The sequence below is a fragment of the Abramis brama genome, assembly GCF_963993115.1.
Source record: "Abramis brama genome assembly, chromosome: 12".
Classification (NCBI taxonomy): domain Eukaryota; kingdom Metazoa; phylum Chordata; class Actinopteri; order Cypriniformes; family Leuciscidae; genus Abramis; species Abramis brama.
In genome coordinates this window covers 18,227,986-18,247,467 of record NC_139974.1, presented here as the reverse complement: position 1 = coordinate 18,247,467, position 19,482 = coordinate 18,227,986, and the positions used below count along the sequence as shown (strand labels likewise).

General features: G+C 41.4%; 1 protein-coding gene across 2 annotated transcripts in view; it reads right to left on the bottom strand.

The window, feature by feature from the left end:
* Positions 1-19,482, bottom strand: part of fkbp10a (FKBP prolyl isomerase 10a) — a 315,758-nt gene that overhangs the window by 67,385 nt on the left and 228,891 nt on the right. The window lies entirely within an intron of this gene.

Genomic DNA, 19,482 nt, shown 5'->3' with positions numbered 1-19,482 from the left:
TTATCAGAGAGACCAGAATAAAGTGCATTGCAATAGTCAAGCCTAGACATAATAAAGGCGTGAACAAGCCTTTCTGCAACAGGCAAGGAAAGAGAAAGTCTAAGTCTGGAAATGGTCTAAAGGTGGAAACAAATGTAGTTCCCTATCTGTCAGTCACTTTGACGTTGTGTAGATGTGATGATATTAGGGGTCACACTTGGGAGCCCCAAACATCTCTGAAACTTCAGAAAAGGCCAATGAATTTGCATGCACCACTCCCCGAGACATATTGGTATAAGGGAGGCAGTGAGCCCAGTGTGTCTACTTAACAAGCTCATTCCATTCATCTTTGTTTGCTGGGAATTCTTAGATAAGTTAGATAAGATAAGATAAGATAAGATAAGCGCATAGATAAGTTTAGTGAGAGCTTCCCCTGAGTGCTTCAGCAAAAGAGCAGTTATCCTCTAAAAGAGCAAAATGCTGACAGAGAGTGTCTTTTTAAAGATGTCTTTCCTCTGGTGTTTCTGGTTTCTGGAGAGACTTTATTGGCCTCTGACGGCCACAATCTCTGTCTCTCTGCAAGTCCATCAGGCCAAGGAACTCAAAGAGCTACACGAGGGTAGTTCTGAGTCGGGATTGATACAGGAACTGCACTTGGTGACTGATTTCACTCTCAGAGTAACTAAAGTCATAGTGCTGCCTCTCAGCCAGGCGATGTCTACCATGGTGGTCCAGGAATGCCATTTCTGGCTAAACATTGCTGAGATGAGGGACTCTGACAAAGTTCTCTTTCTTGACGGTCCCATCTCATAGGGTGGCCTCTACAGCGACACTGTCGAGGGCTTTGCCCTGCAGTTCTTGGCAGCCATCAAACACATCTTGCCCCAGCATGACTCTAGCACCACCTTTAGTCTGTCGACGGCACGCACCCCATCTACTTGTCGCCGAGGGCAGCTCGCCTGCCACACCAGCTCCGCTGCAGCCCGAGTCCACAGCCCTGCCACAGCGTCGAGCCTCCCGCAGGAAAGTTGCACCGCCCGCTCATCAGGTGACAGCCAAGAACCTGAAGAAGGCCTTGAAGCGTCCCTGAGATGGGCAACCTAGGAAAGGCAGGGACTGCTCTGTTCCAGGGAGCGGTGTGCAGGCCACTCCTTCCCCCGTTGGAGGGCCAGGGAAAAAAAGCGACACGAATTTCCATCTTACCACCCGCCCGAGTGGCGACAGCCACCACATTTTCAGAAAAAGAGCAATTTTCTCATTATCTTGGTTACACAGTTCGAACTTTCTAGACACGAGTATCTCGCCTTTCATGTTCAACCATGACTCACACAAATTCTCGCTCTGGCCAGTATGACATGCACAGATTCCTCTCCCATCTCAGGCCAGTTGCAGTGGGGATACAAGGAGCAAGGTAGGTGTCTATATGCACCCAGAGTCACAAATTCAGGATACTAAGCCTTCTGACTTGGCAACCATTGCTACGCTTTGCCGCCCTACCGCAGGTACGTCAGTAATGATTGTCCCATATGTACCACTCATCAGGAGTCTAGCTATATGATTGGCACTTCCCAATCCATCGCACTAGCTCATCATGACAGTCAAACTTGGCTATGTGATTCAGTTCGCCAGGCACCCACCCAGGTTCAGTTGCATCCTATTTACCTCTTTGGCAGAGAAAGATGCCCCTGTCCTGAGTGCAGAAATTGCAGTCCTCTTGGCGATGGATGCAGTAGAGCCGTACTGAAAAAAGGCGAGACCAATCCTTCTACATTGGTTCACAGCAATAGACCTGAAGAATACATACTTCGATGTCTCAATACTACCACAGCGTTTCTTTGGTTTGCTTTGGAGGGTCAGGCATATCAGTACAAGGCCCTCCCTTTCGGACTGTCCCCGTCACCTTGTGTCTTCATGAAAGTCGCAGAGGCTGCCTTTGTCCAATTGAAGGAAGTTGGTATCCACATTCTCAATTATTTCGAAGACTGGTTGATTCTAGCTCACTCTTGAGATATACTGCGTGCACACAGGAACCTGGTGCTCAGACAACTAAGCCGATTAGGGTTTCAGGTAAACTGGGAAAAGAACAAGCTCAGGATGGAGTTGGACTCAGTACACATGGCAGCGTGTCTCATGAACGAATGCGTACAGTCGGGCTGAACTGTCTGAAGACATTCAGGGGGAAGACAGTGGTTCCACTGAAGCAATTTCAGAGGCTCCTCAGGTAAAAGGCATCCTCCGCACTGGCTTCATACTCGAGTCCCAAGATGGGCATGGCGGCCCGGTACACATTGCATGGTCATCACGCAGATCTATCACCGTACATTCATACATACATCTGTTTTTCTGGGGTACCCTGACAGCTATGGTCATAAGGGTCATTGAAATCAATAGTTTAAGGGACCATTTCTCAGTTAAAGCTTTACTTTACTGTGTTATATTAAAGTGTCCTCTCCTTGAGAGAAAGAACGTATTATCTTGATGTTTTGAGAATACTCTCCTGTTTATAGTTAGAGCCTGGCCAAATCCAACCTTGAAGAAGCTGTGTGTCAGTGTGTGTGTTAGTCTTTTTGGTTACAGGTTAAGGAACCACTGGCATTATTGGAGATTGACTGAGTTGTTGTTCGAGACAGGCTGGCGCCCAGCAACCAAAATATGCGACCTGGAAGGTCAAGACGTGCCTAACTTCAGGGTCCGAGTGTCAGTTGCCTAATCCAGGGGTTTTCAAAGTGGGGGCCGCAGCAAGTTGAAAAAAAAAAAGCGGAAAAATAGTTACAAAACGTTAAAAAATAAATATTTGCTAATATGAGTATTGTTATGAAATAACATTATAATAATTTGTTGCATAGCCTATCTGAACATTATACTTTTAATGCTAATCTTTTAGAGATGAACTGATTGATCGGCTAGTGACAAGCTGATTTTCACGTGATTTTCAGTGTGACATGCCGATTCAAATGCACTCTGGCGCCGCATGAATAACATCGCGCAACATCAGCATCACACATGCACACAGAACGCACATGTAGGAAACCTTGTGAATTACGGCCGTTTCAGACCGCGAGCGGTGTGTAAGCAGCGCGTTTTTTTTTCGGCGTGCATGTTCAGTGAGTGCATTCACACCGCGAGCAGGAGCAGCGCGTGAGCGTCAAGCAGGAGCGTCGCATGAGCAGTAGTGAAGCGGAGGGTTTCGGCGCTGAGTCTATTTTTGCTGCGCTGCTCACACTCTTTTAAAGTCAAGTATATTTGTATAGCGCTTTTCACAATACAGATTGTATCAAAGCAGCTTCACTAGGGATGGGAACCGAGAACCGGTTCTTCTTCAGAACCGGTGCCCAGTGAATCGATTCCTTGGAACCGTTAGTATGCCTGCTTAACGATTCCGCTTATCGGTTCCGCTCGTTCAAATGTGACACGACGTCACACACGTGCTGCGTTGTTTTGGTTCAGAACGTAGCAAACACTATGAGCAAACATGGCATCGAGGCAGAAGCGCTCTGACCGCGTCCTAACTACATGCGACGCGACGGCGCGACACGCGATAAAAAGTATAATTTTCCATGTTAATCAAAGTTTAACCAGCCGCGACACGCGACGATTCTATTTGAAACGAATCCTATTTTACTGCGACGTCGCGCTGGAACAACAATCTCAAAGTGTGGCTATGATAATATCAGGTACTATTTTTGTGCTTTATTTAATGTTAAAAGCGTGTATAATGTGACTGAATATCATTTAGTGCTCCCAGCTTTGTAGCTATAAAAACAACAATGGATAAGTCACATCAGATCTTGAAATTAAACAAATGGAAACAAAAACGTTCAAAATGTGAAGAAAACCTGTGTATTATTTGACAAAGATTGTTTTAGTAACTCAATAGCCTAATCCAAATGAGCACTGTTAATATTGCAAAAGACACAAGCTCTTCCTAAACTGTTTTCAGTCTGTGTTTTTAGTTTTTATGGCACATAAATGGCAGTTTTATTTATTTTTTTGTCCGGACAAATGAATGTGAAAATTGTCAATTTCCTAATCCTAAGGCACTCTTCTTGATAATCTTTCAAGGCACACACTAGTGTGCCATGGCATACTGGTTGAGAAACACTGCCCTAGGCTATACTGCCCTACAAAGGCAAAAGACCTTAACTCACCAGAGTGTGAAACTGAGAAAAATGACTTTAAAGTTTTTTTGTTGTCCAGCCAATTGTATGATAGGTAGGACACTGAAAATTTGCCAAGTAGTTGTCATAATGAATATATTTATCTACATAAAAAAAAAAATTGAACTCAAACTTGACCTTTGACCCTTATTCGGAAGTTACTGCATTCTGCCTTTGCATTATCTGCAAAACAATAATGGCTCATACAAAGGCAAAGTACCTTAACTTCTAATTTATTGACCATTTTGACTTTTATCACTCTATAAAAACATTTCTATGATAACAATGATAGTCTTAAAATAACATTTAGTGAGTTCTGTTTAGAAGGCTTAATATTACATCAATAGAATATTATAAAATAAAAAATAATGAGAAGGCTACTGTACTGGATCGTTTTAAAACTTTATCGGTGTTCTTAATTTAAGTAAAAAAACACTAAAGAAGAAGTTAAAGTAACCTTTCACAAATATTTCTTACATTTGAAAGATTTGATTTGACACACACACACACACACACACACACACACACACACACAGAGGCCTCTGTTTTCTGACGTGCTCTCTGCTTGCCGTTGCGGATTGAGGAACGCGCTGATTAGCCGGTTTCATATGTTGTGTGTGCAAAGATAAGCGCCAGTAAATTTAAAGTATATGCTTAACGGCCCAAAAACCAGGACATTTTCATCACTTTATAATTTTTTTTTTAAAAAACAGCCACGACGGCCAGGACAAGACGTGAAACCATGACATGTCCTGGGAAAACAGGACGTTTGGGTCACCCTAATTTTAACTGTTTAACCGGACGTCTGCCTACTAATAGCCTATACAGCGACACTTAAAATGTCAACCTCCTTACAACTTGCACTTTGATAGATTAGGTTAGCCAGCCGGCACATGATGGATTTAAACAATGGATTGTCTTCTCAGTGGATGTCGTTTTCCATGGATTTTGAGTTTGACCATGTTAAAAAAAAGGTAAGCTGCAATCTAAGTTATATCTGCTGGGTTTGTTTGTTTGCGTGGTAATGTTTTCTCCTCCCCTTACTTATCGTGAGGCGTCCCCAACCCACTCAATTACATATAGGCATTGAATATGCAGTAATATATGTACCTATATGTAATATGTACCTATAATATACATATAGGTATTACATTACACCGTAACTTCAGCGCGGCAAAAATTTAACGTTGGTAAAACAAAGGCAGAGTGCCTTAACTCCAACTGTAACTTGATTCCAGCATTCTAGAGTGCAGCGGAACAAAGCTAAAAGACCGTAACTGATGTTAAGGGCTTCTGCCTTTGCTTTCCCTCTGCTTTTGGAAGTTATGACAAAAACAACATCTTATTTTTAGCAGAAAAGAACAAAATTAACTCAAGATATTTTTCCACATGATAAAACTGATGTCCATTGTTCCAAAAATGGCAATAACTAATTTTGACCAAAATTGAAGTTAAGGTCTTTTGCCTTTGCACGGCAGTATAGGTCCCTGGACTTTACTTTGAGAAGTAGCTCACCTACTTTTAGGTTTGTTCTGAGGTTGCTACACATAATTTGTGTATACTCTGTGCTGTGTCTTCTGATCAGATATTAAAGCGAGTTAATACAAACAAATTTGTACTTATTCCCTCACCCAATAAGAATCGATAAGAGAATCGATAAGGAATCGGATCGATAAGCAATATCGATAATGGAATCGGAATCGTTAAATTCTTATCAATTCCCATCCCTAAGCTTCACAGTATTAAATCAAAATAACACGTTTCTAGTGGAAAAAACGTCCACGTTTGGTAAGGCTGATCAATAGTATTATTGATTGATTAAATTAAATTAAATTAAATATCCCCACTTTTATTATATAGCACACTTTTGATGGACAAAATAAATATGATTTCACACAAAAAGTACCTAAACTGCACATAATTTGCATGTATAGTGTGTTTTAACAAGAACTGGAGTAGGCTATGTCAGAAAAGAAAATGAAGACAAAAATATTTATAGAAAAGGTATCCATTTAAACTTGTTTTTATTAATCAGTTTGGGTAAAAGTGGTGTTTTACTATATATATATATATATATATATATATATATATATATATATATATAGATAGATAGATAGATAGATAGATAGATAGATATAGATATAGATATAGATAGAAAATAAATATTTGTGTGTGCTGTAAAGTGGTTAGAAAAAATGAAATCAGAATCGGCTAAAATCTGTATCAGCAGGTCAAACTCAATGAAAAATCGGAATCTGCCTTGAAAATTGTAATCTCTATAATCTTTCTGATTGGCTGGTATCAAACACCATCACATAATCTGATGTTCACCTAGATGTTTTATTTATTTATTTCTACATGTGCCGTAGTATTGTCGATGGGTTCAATAACACATCCTGCAAAAGGGGGGCCTTGGCCAGAACCTAGTGGTATTTGGGGGGCCTTGGCATGGAAAAGTTTGGGAACCCCTGGCCTAATCGATGGAGATATGCTTCAGTCTATCTGTATATGTGTGGAAAATTACTATGTTTATCTATTTCTTAGCCAATGAGGATCATTCAACCTGAAGCAAGGACGTAGCTTAGACCTTAATGAAGAGTATAACTGCTGTGATCTTTGTAACTGTAAGCGAGACCTCCTACAAACTCCTTGTGAGTCTTGAAGCTGACTTCTGCTGATGAAACCGCAAACTATCTTCAGTAAAACTTTTCTTCAATTTATTATAATTCTGACTCCGGGTCTTCATTCATCATATTTGGTTCTGGGTCTTTGACTGTAAATCCCCTTACAGTCCCTTAATGGAAAAGGTGTGACTACAGTCTAAGTGGAAGAGAGGTGGTATGCAGAAGGATGTTAAATGCCTCAGGAGGTACGTCACTCTAAAAGGTTTGAGAACCACTGGTTTAGAATATTGCCAAAAAAGTATTCTGGTGGTGGTTTGGAAAGTGAGAAATGCATCGGTAAAACTTTAAAGACAGTTTAAAGACTTCTTACTGTGCGCTTTAAGCAAAGAAGTTCATCATTGTGTGTCTGATGCCAGCAGCCAATCACAGCACTGGAATAGAGAAGGGCCAAATAGCAATCATCTCCTCATTGGAAAGGGATAAAGGTACCCTTCCAGCAGACACCTTTCTGAGTCCTAGCCTACAAGGGTGAGACCGTAACAGATCAACCACATTTTGGGTCTCAGTCCTGTATGAGGAGAGACATTAACAGATACACTACAACATTCTGAGTATATGGCCTGTTACAGGGACAACAGATACAAGATCAGATTCTCAGGCTTGCGAAGGTGAGACAGAAACAAATCAACCAAGTTCTGAGTCTACCATCAGGTGAGACATAACAGATACACCGTTCTGAGACTCCGGTTCGTCCAGAGACAAAAACGGATTGACCAAGTTCTGAGTGTCTGGCACAGACACTTCAAGGTTAACATCTTAAGCTTCACAAGGACTGAAGCATTCTTTGTTGATATTAGTTCAAAGTTTTAATGTAAAGGATTGTACCCAGATAGCATGGTGACATTGATACAATGTTTAGTTTTGATCCAAACCATCATTTTGGATCAGCATTGACATTTTGATGAAAGCCAACAGCACACATGGTTGGAGACAGTGACATTGAACTAACAGTGATTTGTAGTTGAGCACAAGATCATTCAGGCATGTATCTCTGCAGAACACTAGTGGGTGTTACTCAATCAGTGAGGCGTTTTCACTTTGATTTCAGCAAGTCTGTTGAAAAATGGTTGAAAAACATTTAAAGCTTGTTCGACTTCATACAGCGCTGCGCAGACCGATCGGTGGCTGACTTAAAGCAGTGCATGCCGGTTAGAAATTGTGTCCGACTTAATACAGTGCAGACGCCACGTGACTGTGACGTATGCCATCAAAGTACCGCGAGAGCGATTCGTGAGCAGCCAACTGATTCATTCTGTGCAGCTTCTCCAGAGCGGCTGCATGAGCTCTGATGACGACACAACTATTCCACGATTGGCTGAATCCACCGCATGACAACGATCAAGTGTGTTTTGTGTTTATTCGAATACCTTCAGTTCCACTTATGTTCACAAATCTGTTTTTTATAACAGTAAAATCTCTTTTCATGTAATCGCGATGTTATATTGTGTCATGTTTATCAAAATAAAACTGATTAAAAAAAAACTCAGACCCCACTACATTTTATTTAAATAGTATAGGCTTATGTTCAACTTTATTCTTGTACAAACAGACGCTGTATTTAGCAGTACAAAGTATTAAAAGGAAACATATCTGAAACGTCTGTGTATTTGACAAATATTAAAATTATTTCACTTCAGCTGTGATAAAGTATGCAAACGCAGCGTGAGAGTCACTACGGGAATCAGAAAGTGACTTTATTGTACTTTCTGATTCATGTAGTGACTCTTGCTTTGTGTTTGCATTCTTTATCACTTCACGTCTCCATTTTCAGCTCCTCCCCGCCTGTACGTGGCATCTCTCGCAGATTGGTTTGTAACACAAAGTTGAGATGTTGTTGCGCAGAGAGAAGAACAATAAATTGAGCGTCAGCGTCAGTTCTGGCAGGCCAGGTAGTCAAGACGCTGCTAATGCTGTTTGCTAACAACACTGTCCCGTCAGCTGATCTGCTCCAGCTGAGCTGCATTAGCTCGTTAACTCCCCTCGCTGCTCAATGGCCAAGCTCAAACAAGGCGCCCTATTTAAAGCACATTCAGTTTGCTCATACATGCTTGCTGCTCGCTTCTGCTGCCCGCCACCTCCCCAGCTCCTCCTTATGCATAATGTGGCATTTGCTTTATGTCATGTTGCCTGCTCTGTTCACAGGGGGGATATTTTAGCTCTCACAGTCCTAAACTGTGTGAGCGTTCCCTAATGCTGCTGCTGCTGTCCTCTCTGCTATTTCATGGTGCTCATGAAAGGTCAGAGGACTCCCTGAACAGAGCCATACCGCCAAATTTCAATTCAGGAACATCAGCTTGTTTGCAATCTATTCAATAAAAATTCTTTAATTATTTTTATTGTCTGTGTTCTTGACTTAATGGACCTGACAGAAGTGGTGTCGGAGGAAAATATGCGCGAGAGACGAGAGATGGCGTATTTTCCCCGGGTTTAATAAAATGACTTAAACGCCACGCTCATCCGCATACATGGGGATTGAGTGAGAAAAAGCATACTAATAATCATTCAACTCACAAATAGAAAGGGAAAAAAAAGAAAGTGTACAAAAGTCAGTAGAGCAGTTATCTCTTCTCCTCACATCTATTACAGATTCACTCTACGCACATGTGCAGTTCTCATTATACCTTAAAAAGTGCAGGAGACATGAACATGAGCAAGAATGTTACACTGCAAACATAGCCCATGACTGCATCCATCAGTGCTTGCAGAGCACATTGCTCCTTTTAGTTGGAGTGAAGGCAGATGAAGATGGACAATAAAAAAAGAGAAGCACCCTCCTAATAACGGTGACAATGGCTATGTTTACATACACGACTTTTGTTTCAATCGGACTGAATTCATTCCGATTGATGAATCTGAATGTAGTCCATACATGAACGCTAAACATGTGATCGGGTTGATGTGCGAGCTTATATGTCACAAGCTTCAAATCGGAATAGATTTTTTGACATGCGCACACTGCACGAATATACAGAATTTCTCGCTGTTTGCGCATACTAACTATTCTCTTACATTGGTTCTTTATTTGTTTTAAACAGCAAACTTAATATTTATCCATTTCTGCTCATAATTGGAGACAATGAGCATTTGAACTGTTGTGCCGTGCTGCGTATATTTATCACGCCGTAATGCCCCTCCCCACGCCCAAAACCAGTCGTCTGTGGATGAGAATCCAAAACAAGGACTGGTGGGACGTTCTCCTGCTCCACTTCACAGACGCTGAGTAAAAGAAGAATTTTAGGATGAAGGGACACTCATTTATCTGACACTTTACTCAACAGGAAGAACAGCTCGTTCAAGCGCGTCATACATCATTAAGCTACTTCAACGTCATTGCACATGCGCAGTCCTTTAAGTTTCGGTTTTCAATCCGATCAAGTGTTTACATGTCCTCTCGATCGGATTAGAAAAGGAATAAATCACCCCTTTCAATCTGATCGAAATTTTTGGAACATTTGGAACAAGCTCAATCGGATCGATTAAGGTGTTTATATGAAGGCTTTTCAGTCAATCGGTCAAACGGACATGGTTGCATGTAAACATAGCCACTGATTATTGTTGTCAACAGCATAATCACCTGACCTAGGACTTGATGATATCCTGTGCCTTATCACTGCTTAATCAGGTAATCATTCATATTCCTGAATCTATATTAAATTTGAGAAATGTAACTGATTTTCATTCAGTTTAGCTTGTTTCCACTGAAACACAATCACAAAAAAACATCTTGTGTTTATTGAGAAAGTGACTGACATGGCTATTTTGTGAGATTTAAAGAGATTAATGTCTAAGGTGAATCTGCAGCTTTAAAGGGATAGTTCAGCCCAAAATGAAAATTATGTCATCATTTATTCACCCTCAAATTGTCCCTAACCTGTATACATTTCTTTCTTCTGCTGCAAAAAAAAAAGAAAAAAGAAGATAGAGTGAAGAATGTTGGTAACCAGACAGTTGATGGTAGCCATTGATTTCCATGTTATTTTTTTCCTACTATGGAAATCAACTTTCTGGTTCCCAACATTCTTTAAAATATCTTCTTTTGTGTTCAACAGAAGAAAGTAACTCATACAGGTTTGGAACAACTTGAGGGTGAGTAAATGATGACAGAATTTTCATTTCATGGTCAATTATCCCTTTAAAGAAATTCTTATTGAAAAAACCTAAGCTCTTTTATTCTACAAGATAAACTTGTTACTTGAATGCTATGTAGTTTCACAGAAAATTAACTGAGATATAGTTAATGGCTATAGCTCAAAGGTGTTTGTTCCTCTTCATGAAGAGCTTAGCTCCAGCACACCTGCCTGGAAGTTTTCATTTATCCTAATGACCTTGATTAGCTGCTTCAGGTGTGTTTAATTAGGACTGGAGATAAAATCGGACACCCCTGCCATAGTCTTTTCTTTTGATATTGAAGCATTAATAGATTTTAGAAAAGTAAATTAAATAAATAGAATTTAACGATACTATAATCGTAGTTAGAATAATTTGTGTTCAGCAACTTTTTTTTTTTAAGTGAATCATATTGTGTATATTAGCATTCTTGAATGTGACTGTATGTATGACAGCTGAATTGACTTGTTCTTAATTAACATAATGTTTTCTTTTTCAGATTTCAGAGAACCCAAAGGAAAAGAGGCAGTAGTCTGATGTAAGACCGATTTTTAAAAACCTGAACCATTGGACCACCTGTAGTTATGACATCAGACTTCTGAAGCCAATTTTTTATTTTTAAAGGTTGAAATGCTTTTGTCCTATTTCTCCCCCATTCTTTTTATAAAGAATGATCTTTTAATATATTTTTGTCATTGATTGATTAAATAAAATAAATTGACTCTACTGCTGGAAAGGTGTCATTTATATTTTAAAAGGTTTTCCCCAAACTTTGAAATGGTCAGTAATTTGTTGACGCACCATTGAAGTGTAGTTGAAATATTAATGATATAGAATCAACATCACATTGTAACATTGATCAAACCATATTATCAAAGATTATTTTTGTTAATTTCAGTGTTGATTCAACAGCAGTGATGTAGAATACATCACAGTATAACATTGATTCAACAATATTACCATTGATTAATTTTGTTAATTTTGATATTGATTCAGCATCAATGATGTAGAATCAATCATAGTGTAATGGTGATTCAATAGCATTACCATTGATTTTTAAAAATTTTTTTTTACCATTGTTTCAACATTAACTGAGGGTGCAAAAGTGATATTGATAACATATCACTTTGTAATGTTGAATCAATACTATTACTGTTGATTTGTGGTTTAAATCTAAACAGTATTTCAACATTAACTGAGGGTGCAAAAGTGATGTTGATAAAATATCACTTTTTAATGTTGAATCAAAACTATTACTGTTGATTTTTGGTTGAAATCTCAACATTGCTTCACCATTAGCTGAGGGTGCAAGAGTGAAGGCTGATTTATACTTCTGCGTCGGACCTACGCCGGAGCCTCTACGCTGTAGGCAACGCGTTGGTTTTCATTTATACTTCTGCGTTGTTGTCCGCGTTCACGCGCGCAGAGGGAGCATGTGAAACCCGAGGGAGCGGTCCTAGCAGACCAATCACAGCGCTTGCGTCCGCGTAGAGTTGACGCGTTGTTACATTTTTGGAGAGGTGCACGTCAGGGTACGCCGAAGGGTACGCGCGCTACACACAGCCTACGACATAGCTACGGCGTAAGTTCGACGCAGAATAAATAAATGACACTAATATTTATACATTTTTAACATAAAATGTGGTGCTTTGACTGTGCAGTACCACTGAACTCTCTCATGTACTGTGATTCATTCAAACTGAAAACTGGAAGGCGCTCGAGACTCATGTTGAACAGTCATATCATGTGACATTCCAGGAACTCCTTTACATAAACAAGGCTTCCAGAGATTGCTGTAACATGCAGATAAAGACGTTTTGGAGACAATATACACAAGATTGCAGCGATATATGATTTATCTGTGTTCTTCAAGCCATGTCGTTTTTTTTCATAATAATAATTTATATTTATAATGCAATGCTAATTGATAGCCTTTATCACTGTGCAGAATACTATAAAATAATCTATTTTGTCCAATTTTTTTAAATATTTATCTGAAGCCACATCAGATCACTGAAGGTTATTTAAAACACTTGACCTGCGTTATAAAGTTTAGAGCAAAAACATTAAAACATTTTAATCTCATAAATTGTTGTCTATTAATGGTTTGCTAAGCTAACATGTTAACTAGCCCTAAGATGCACTTGCCACCTAGATGAGCAAATACGTTATTTTTATGAACAATTTTGAATAGTAAAGCTCACTGAAATGTTTAATTTTTCAAGAAGGGCATTTTGATACAGTTTCAAAGAAGGTGAAGTGAGAAGTTTGATCAAATAAATGAGGGATTAAATCAGTGTGAATAGAAAGTTGTCAGTAATTATAATGAAGACAAAAGAAAAGAATAATTAGAGCCATACCAGGCTGGAGAGGTGTGAATGTGTGCAGGGAAGACTGAAACTGAATGGGGTTAGTTTGCACCACAAAACAATAGAGACAATAATGGATGCTTAGAAAATGAGTATTAGACTTATCATCTTCAGATTTGAAATATAACATGGTCAGACATGTGACATGCTTCAGTGCATTTCTAGATAAAAACAATGCCACCTTAAATTTTAGTTTCATAAAGAATATTTCATAATATTAAATAATATACTATAATAATAACTTTGAAAAGATTTGAAGCTGTTTATAACTATTTTTTTCATTATGACAATAATTAATTCTGTTTTGACAATAAACTGCCAAGTGTCAAATGAGACCATACTTGTGCTTTTAGTGCAAAGGGTTCATGAACTGTATATGTTTAAGTTTGGTTCTGTCAGGACCACTATCGTGAAATACGATTGACAGTAGCAGTTTGGATTGGCGGTATGGTTCTGTTCTGGGCAAGAACTCCCTGCGCATCCATGCAGCCTAGCATGGATAAGAGCAGGGAGAGCAGCAATATATGCATCGTATGCACTTTATTCTTTTGTAGGATTTAAGAACAAGATAATGGCAGAAGTTGATTGAGCCCAAGACAAAGATCTAAAACATACCACCTTCTTCTTAAGGACTTCTGAACGACCCCAGGGTTGAAATCTCTTAAAACCACAGAGACTGAGACTTTACATATCAAAATACACAAAATCATCCCAAAACAATTCTTGACGGACTTATAATAAAACATTGTTCAACTACATAATTCTATATCATGTCTACAACATATATGTGACTGCTGAGTAGCCATGACGGAGTAGCCATGACGATGAAAACCATGTAGACGAGAAGACGAAAGAACCCAAATCAAGATCAGAAGATCATGGGTTAAACAGCTTCATTCAAGCCATCTAACTACTCTCGTCTCACTTTTTTTTCCTCTTACTTAGTTTCTTTTCTTTTCCGTTGACAGTCTCAGTTCTAAGTTAAGTTTTGCTGTAAAGTTTCGGTCAACGATTCGACTGCAAAGCCCGCTTCCAACTTCAAAGACTTTCCATCCAACCACCAACACACCATGTGACTGGCCGCCCAAGACATCAATCCAGGCACGACAAGACTGCCAGTCAGTCAATGAACCCGAATGCCAACAAAGGAAATCCCATTTTCGAGCAACTCAACAAACACAAGTAGCCTCCAGACTCTTAGCTGAACTGGTGCATTAATATACATCTTGAGGGCACAATTTTTTTATTTGAATTCATAACCAGCTTATTTGACGTTTACGGTCACTCCTGAGAATGGAGATGAAGATCGATGGATAAAGGGCTGAATTTGGATCTGTTCCTCGCAAACATATGGAATCTAAAGATCTGGATTTCTGTGAGTGAATAAAATGTGTGTCTTTTGTGAATTTATGTTGTGTTTTGGTGTATTTTATGGTTCTATTGTCAGTCGTCAGGAGAAAAAGCCTTTTGTGTCTCACAGCAACCACACTAAATATTACAGAATGGTTAAACGATTAAATAAATGTTAATCATTTTTATGGTTTTAAAGTGTAGTGTTGTTTAACATTATGTAATCCTCCGAAAAAATGATGATGCTGAGACGGCTTCGGGCCTTTCTCAGCATTCAGCAACCAGCTCCATTGGTCCCGCGCACGGCTCGGAAGCCCGATCTGCAGCCTCTTCCGCCCATGACAAGGACCTGATGTCCGAATTATCTGGCTCCGAGGAGTTCGATATTTTGAGCATTGAGGCAGGAGAATGTGAAGATTTGCCATCCCATTCTCCTGCCTTCGAGGAGGTTGTGACCAGGGCAGTGGCTAAATTAAATATTGTATGGCCATCAAAAAAAAAAAAAGTAAACTCGATGAACGCTTCCTGTAAACTCGGTCACAGCCTTCGTGGCAGAGCCTTCCTTTCTTCTCTGATCTCCACACCGAGGTGTCGAGATCGTGGAGTAAACCATTCTCATCTCGATTATTTAGCCCCCATGTTAATTTTTATTCATCTATTGTGGGCTTGAAGGAGAACGGCTATGGGGTGATGCCACGGGTGGAAGAAACTCTTGTATCATATTTTTCACCCGACGCTGCATCATCCCTGAGAGCTCCGTCGCTCCACTCCAAGCCCTGCCGTACTACATCGGCCTTGGTGGGGAAGGCATATATGGCGGTGGGTCGGGCTGGTGCATGCCTGCACACGATGGGGTTATTGCAGGCATACCAGGACGACCTCCTCAAAGAGGTGGATGACAGCTGGGAGGTTGCCCTCAACGGTATTACCAAACTTCGTCGAGTGGTTGACTTGTCTCTCCGTGCTACTAAAGAGATGGCCCATGCCATTGGCCGCTCTATGGCAGCATTAGTAGCCACGGAGAGACACCTGTGGTTGATCATGTCGGGCATCGGGGAGAAAGACAGGGCCTTCCTCCTCGATGCCCCGCTCTTGCCTTCTGGCCTTTTCAGCGACACAGCCAATACTGTTGTCGAGAGGTTTCAGGAAGCGAAGCGACAGTCAGCTGCATTTAAACAGCTAATCCCCCACTGTCGTTCCAGGTCTCGTGGGTCTGCTGCCAGGGGGCAGTCTCACGAGGCAGCCGCCAGCTCCTCGCACCTGCAGCAGCAGGAGAGTGTTGCCTCTCGTGCACCCCCACATAAGGCCTGGGGCCTGAGACAGCACTTTCAGATGAAGTCCTCCAAACTGAAGGCAGGTCTGAGGACTGTCATTCAGGTGAGGAAGGTTTCGGCGAAGGGGTCCTGCCGTGACGCGCAAGCCTCTGAAGGCGGTCCCCCCGCGAGTGAGCATCAACATCTCGCTCCCTTGCGGAGCCCTCAGGAAATAGATGTTTGCTTCCCGCTGCCACCAGCGTTTTGGGATGCATCAGTTTCCAGCGAACGCAAATTGCAGTGTCCGCCCGAAAACGTTGCGGCCCTGTCGAGTTCGTTTCCTCTCAGGAGGTCTGTAGAAAATATAAATCGGTTAATTCCTGCCAGTCAACTGCTTCAGGTCACCAAAATCGCTCAAAGTGCAACAGCCGAGGCCAGTCCCGAGAGACTGATCCCCCTAGTAGTATATTTAGACACCTGGAAGAGTCTTCAAAATATATCTCAGTGGGTCCTGTGCACAGTGGAAAAAGGGTACAGAAGTAGTATCGTCCACCGAAATTCAGCGGGGTGGTTCACACTCTTGTCAGCCCCGAGCAGGGTCGGGTCATAGAACAAGAAGTTCAGTCCCTCTTAGCAAAGGAAGCCTTAGAGCAGGTTCCTCTTTAAGGCGAGACACTAAAGGTGAATAGGGTAAAAAAATTAACTAGCAGATATCACCATGAAACTTTCCCAGTTGATTACCTACATTAAGATGAGAAAAAAATGTATTACAAGTTTTCTGTAATTTAATGTTTAAATATGCAAATTAGGCAATATCTAATCAAATATGCACTAATTTGCATATATTTTAAAAAACGAAATCTGAGTATTGGATAAAGCCAGGTTAAAAATTATTTTTTAATTGTGTTCACATATTAGATGGGAAAAAAATTACAGAGGGATTTATGGATATCTACTTTTGTTATCCTGTAAATCAGAAAATACTGTCAATAGCCTTAAAAAAATGATTTTCGCCATGTTTTTTGGAATAAAATGTTATATAAATCAGGTTAGGAATAGTATATTTACAAATCCCTCTGTAAATGTCTTCATAATATAACTAGGTACAAGACTGGAAAGTTTGGTGTGTATAGGTGCTACTGAAGTGGAGATTTCAGACTTGGAGTATGAGAGAAAAGTCATTTTGAGAAAACGGGCTTTAAAGATTTATCATCAGCCAATGAGATTGCGTATTCAGCCCTTTTACTTTCACGATTGGTTGCTGATAAAAAGGAAATGACCATATTTGGATCCGACAGGATTGTACACGAGAGAGAGCTTCCTAACGGTGCATGTGATGACAGACTGACGGCAGAGATCGCGGAGCAGCATGTTGATTTAGAACACAAACTTTTGTTGAATTTATGAGAAATCTACAGACGCAAACAGACAAAGTGTAATAAAATAAAGACCTAAATGTGTATTTCGGACTTTTTTTCAACACAAGTCTGAAAGAAGACATTTTATTGAAGACAAATATCCCAAAATCTCAAAATTGACCAGTAAAAAAAAAAAGATGTTTTTGCCTGCCGTGTCTCGCCTTAAGAAAGGGAATCTGGGTTCTACAGGGAATCCGGGTTCTGAAGTTGTTGAGAATCCGGGTTCTACAGTCAGATCAGGTCCGAGGACTGGTTTGTCACGATAGATCTATAAGACGCGTAATTCCTCATATCCAGCCTTTCCCATCACAGGAAGTTTCTGAGGTTCGCTTTTGGGGGAAAAGTGTATCAATACCAAATTCTTCTATTCGGCCTAGCATTGTCACCTCGCACCTTCACGAAATGCATGGATGCTGCTCTAGCTCCACTGAGATTTCAGGGCATTCATATTCCCGACGACTGGCTCATTCTGGCACAGTCAGAGGAGATGGCGGTTCAACATCGAGATGTTGTTCTGAGCCATCTGAGGTGCTTGGGGTTGAGACTCAACGTCAAGGAAAAGTTCACCAATTCCTCTTCAGAGAATAACATTCCTGGGGGTAGTGTGGGATTCAGTTACGATGCGGGCACAGTTGTCTCCTGCTCATATAAACACCTTCTTGACCACAGTCATGAATATCAAGCTAGGCCAGGCCATCACTGTCAAACATTCTCAAAGAGTTTTGGGTCTTCTGGCAGCAGCGTCCAACATAATACCTTTTGGCCTGCTGCACTGCAGTGGTGGCTCAGGACCAGAGGGTTTTCCCCGAGGGGGAACCCATTTCGCACGATCAGAGTAACGCGCAGATGCCAACTACATTCTCGTTCTCTGGTCATGTGGAAGAAACCATGGTTCCTGTCCCTAGGCCCTGTGTTGGGAGCACTGTGTCAAAGAATTTTTTTTACCACAGATACGTCCCTCACAGGCTGGGCAGAGGTCATGGAGGGCCGCTACACCAGAGGTCCATGGAAGGACCACCATCTCTCGTGGCACATCAATTGCCAGGAGATGTTGGTAGTATTTCTGGCTCCCAGACATCTCCTTCCAGACCTCAGAGGCCATCATGTTCTAGTACGAACAGACAATACATCGGTGGTCTCATATATAAATCGACAGGGGGGCCTGAGATCGCGCCCTCTATGCAGACTGGCACACCAGGTCCTTCTGTGCTCCCAGGACAAACTACTCTCAATCAGAGCAATGTTTATTCCTGATGACAAAAATTTGGGGGCAGACATCCTGTAGAGGGAGGGGCTGAGGCCCGGGGAATGGAAACTCCACCCCAAGTTGGTGGAGTTGATATGGAGGAAGTTCGGTCAGATGGAAGTGGATCTGTTCCCCTCTCATGTGAACACCCACTGTCCGCTCCGCTTTTCCCTCACCCATCCAGCTCCTTTGGGACCAGATGCCATGGTGCAGGCGTGGCCGAGGCTACGTCTGTACGCATTTCCCCTGATCGCTCTGCTCCCAGGGGTTCTAGAGATGGTCCGGCAGTACGGGATCAGCTTGCTCCTAGTAGCCCTGTACTGGCTGGCCCGAGTATGGTTTTCGGACATCATGGCTCTTCTATCAGGCCCTCCTATGACAAATCCCGACCAGGAGGGACCTTCTTTCTCTTTCTGTGGGTCTGGCCCCTGAGGGGGACCAAGTCATAAATGCTGGTCTCTCAACTGAGGTTGTTGAGACCATCTTAAACTCTAGAGCCCCCTCCACGAAGAAACTGTATGCGTTAAAATGGAATGTATTCAACGTATGATGCAGAGAACATCAGTTGGACCCAGTTAACTGCCCAGTGGCTTCAGTACTGGAGTTCCTCCAGAGTCACTTCTCTGACAGGCTCTCCCCGTCCACGCTTAAGGTCTATGTGGCGGCCGTAGCTGCCTTCCACACGCCTTTAAGGGTGGGCACCTTGGGGATACACCCACTTATTGTACGTTTCCTTCGTGGAGCTAAGAGGATGACGCCTGTCATCCAGTCCAGGGTCCCCACGTGGGACCTGGCAGTGGTTCTTGAGGGGTTATCCCTGGCACTCTTCGAACCCTTGGATGAGGTGTCTGAGAAATTTTTATCTTTAAAGGTAGCTTTCCTGCTCGCTATTACTTCCCTGAAAAGAGTCGGCAAATAT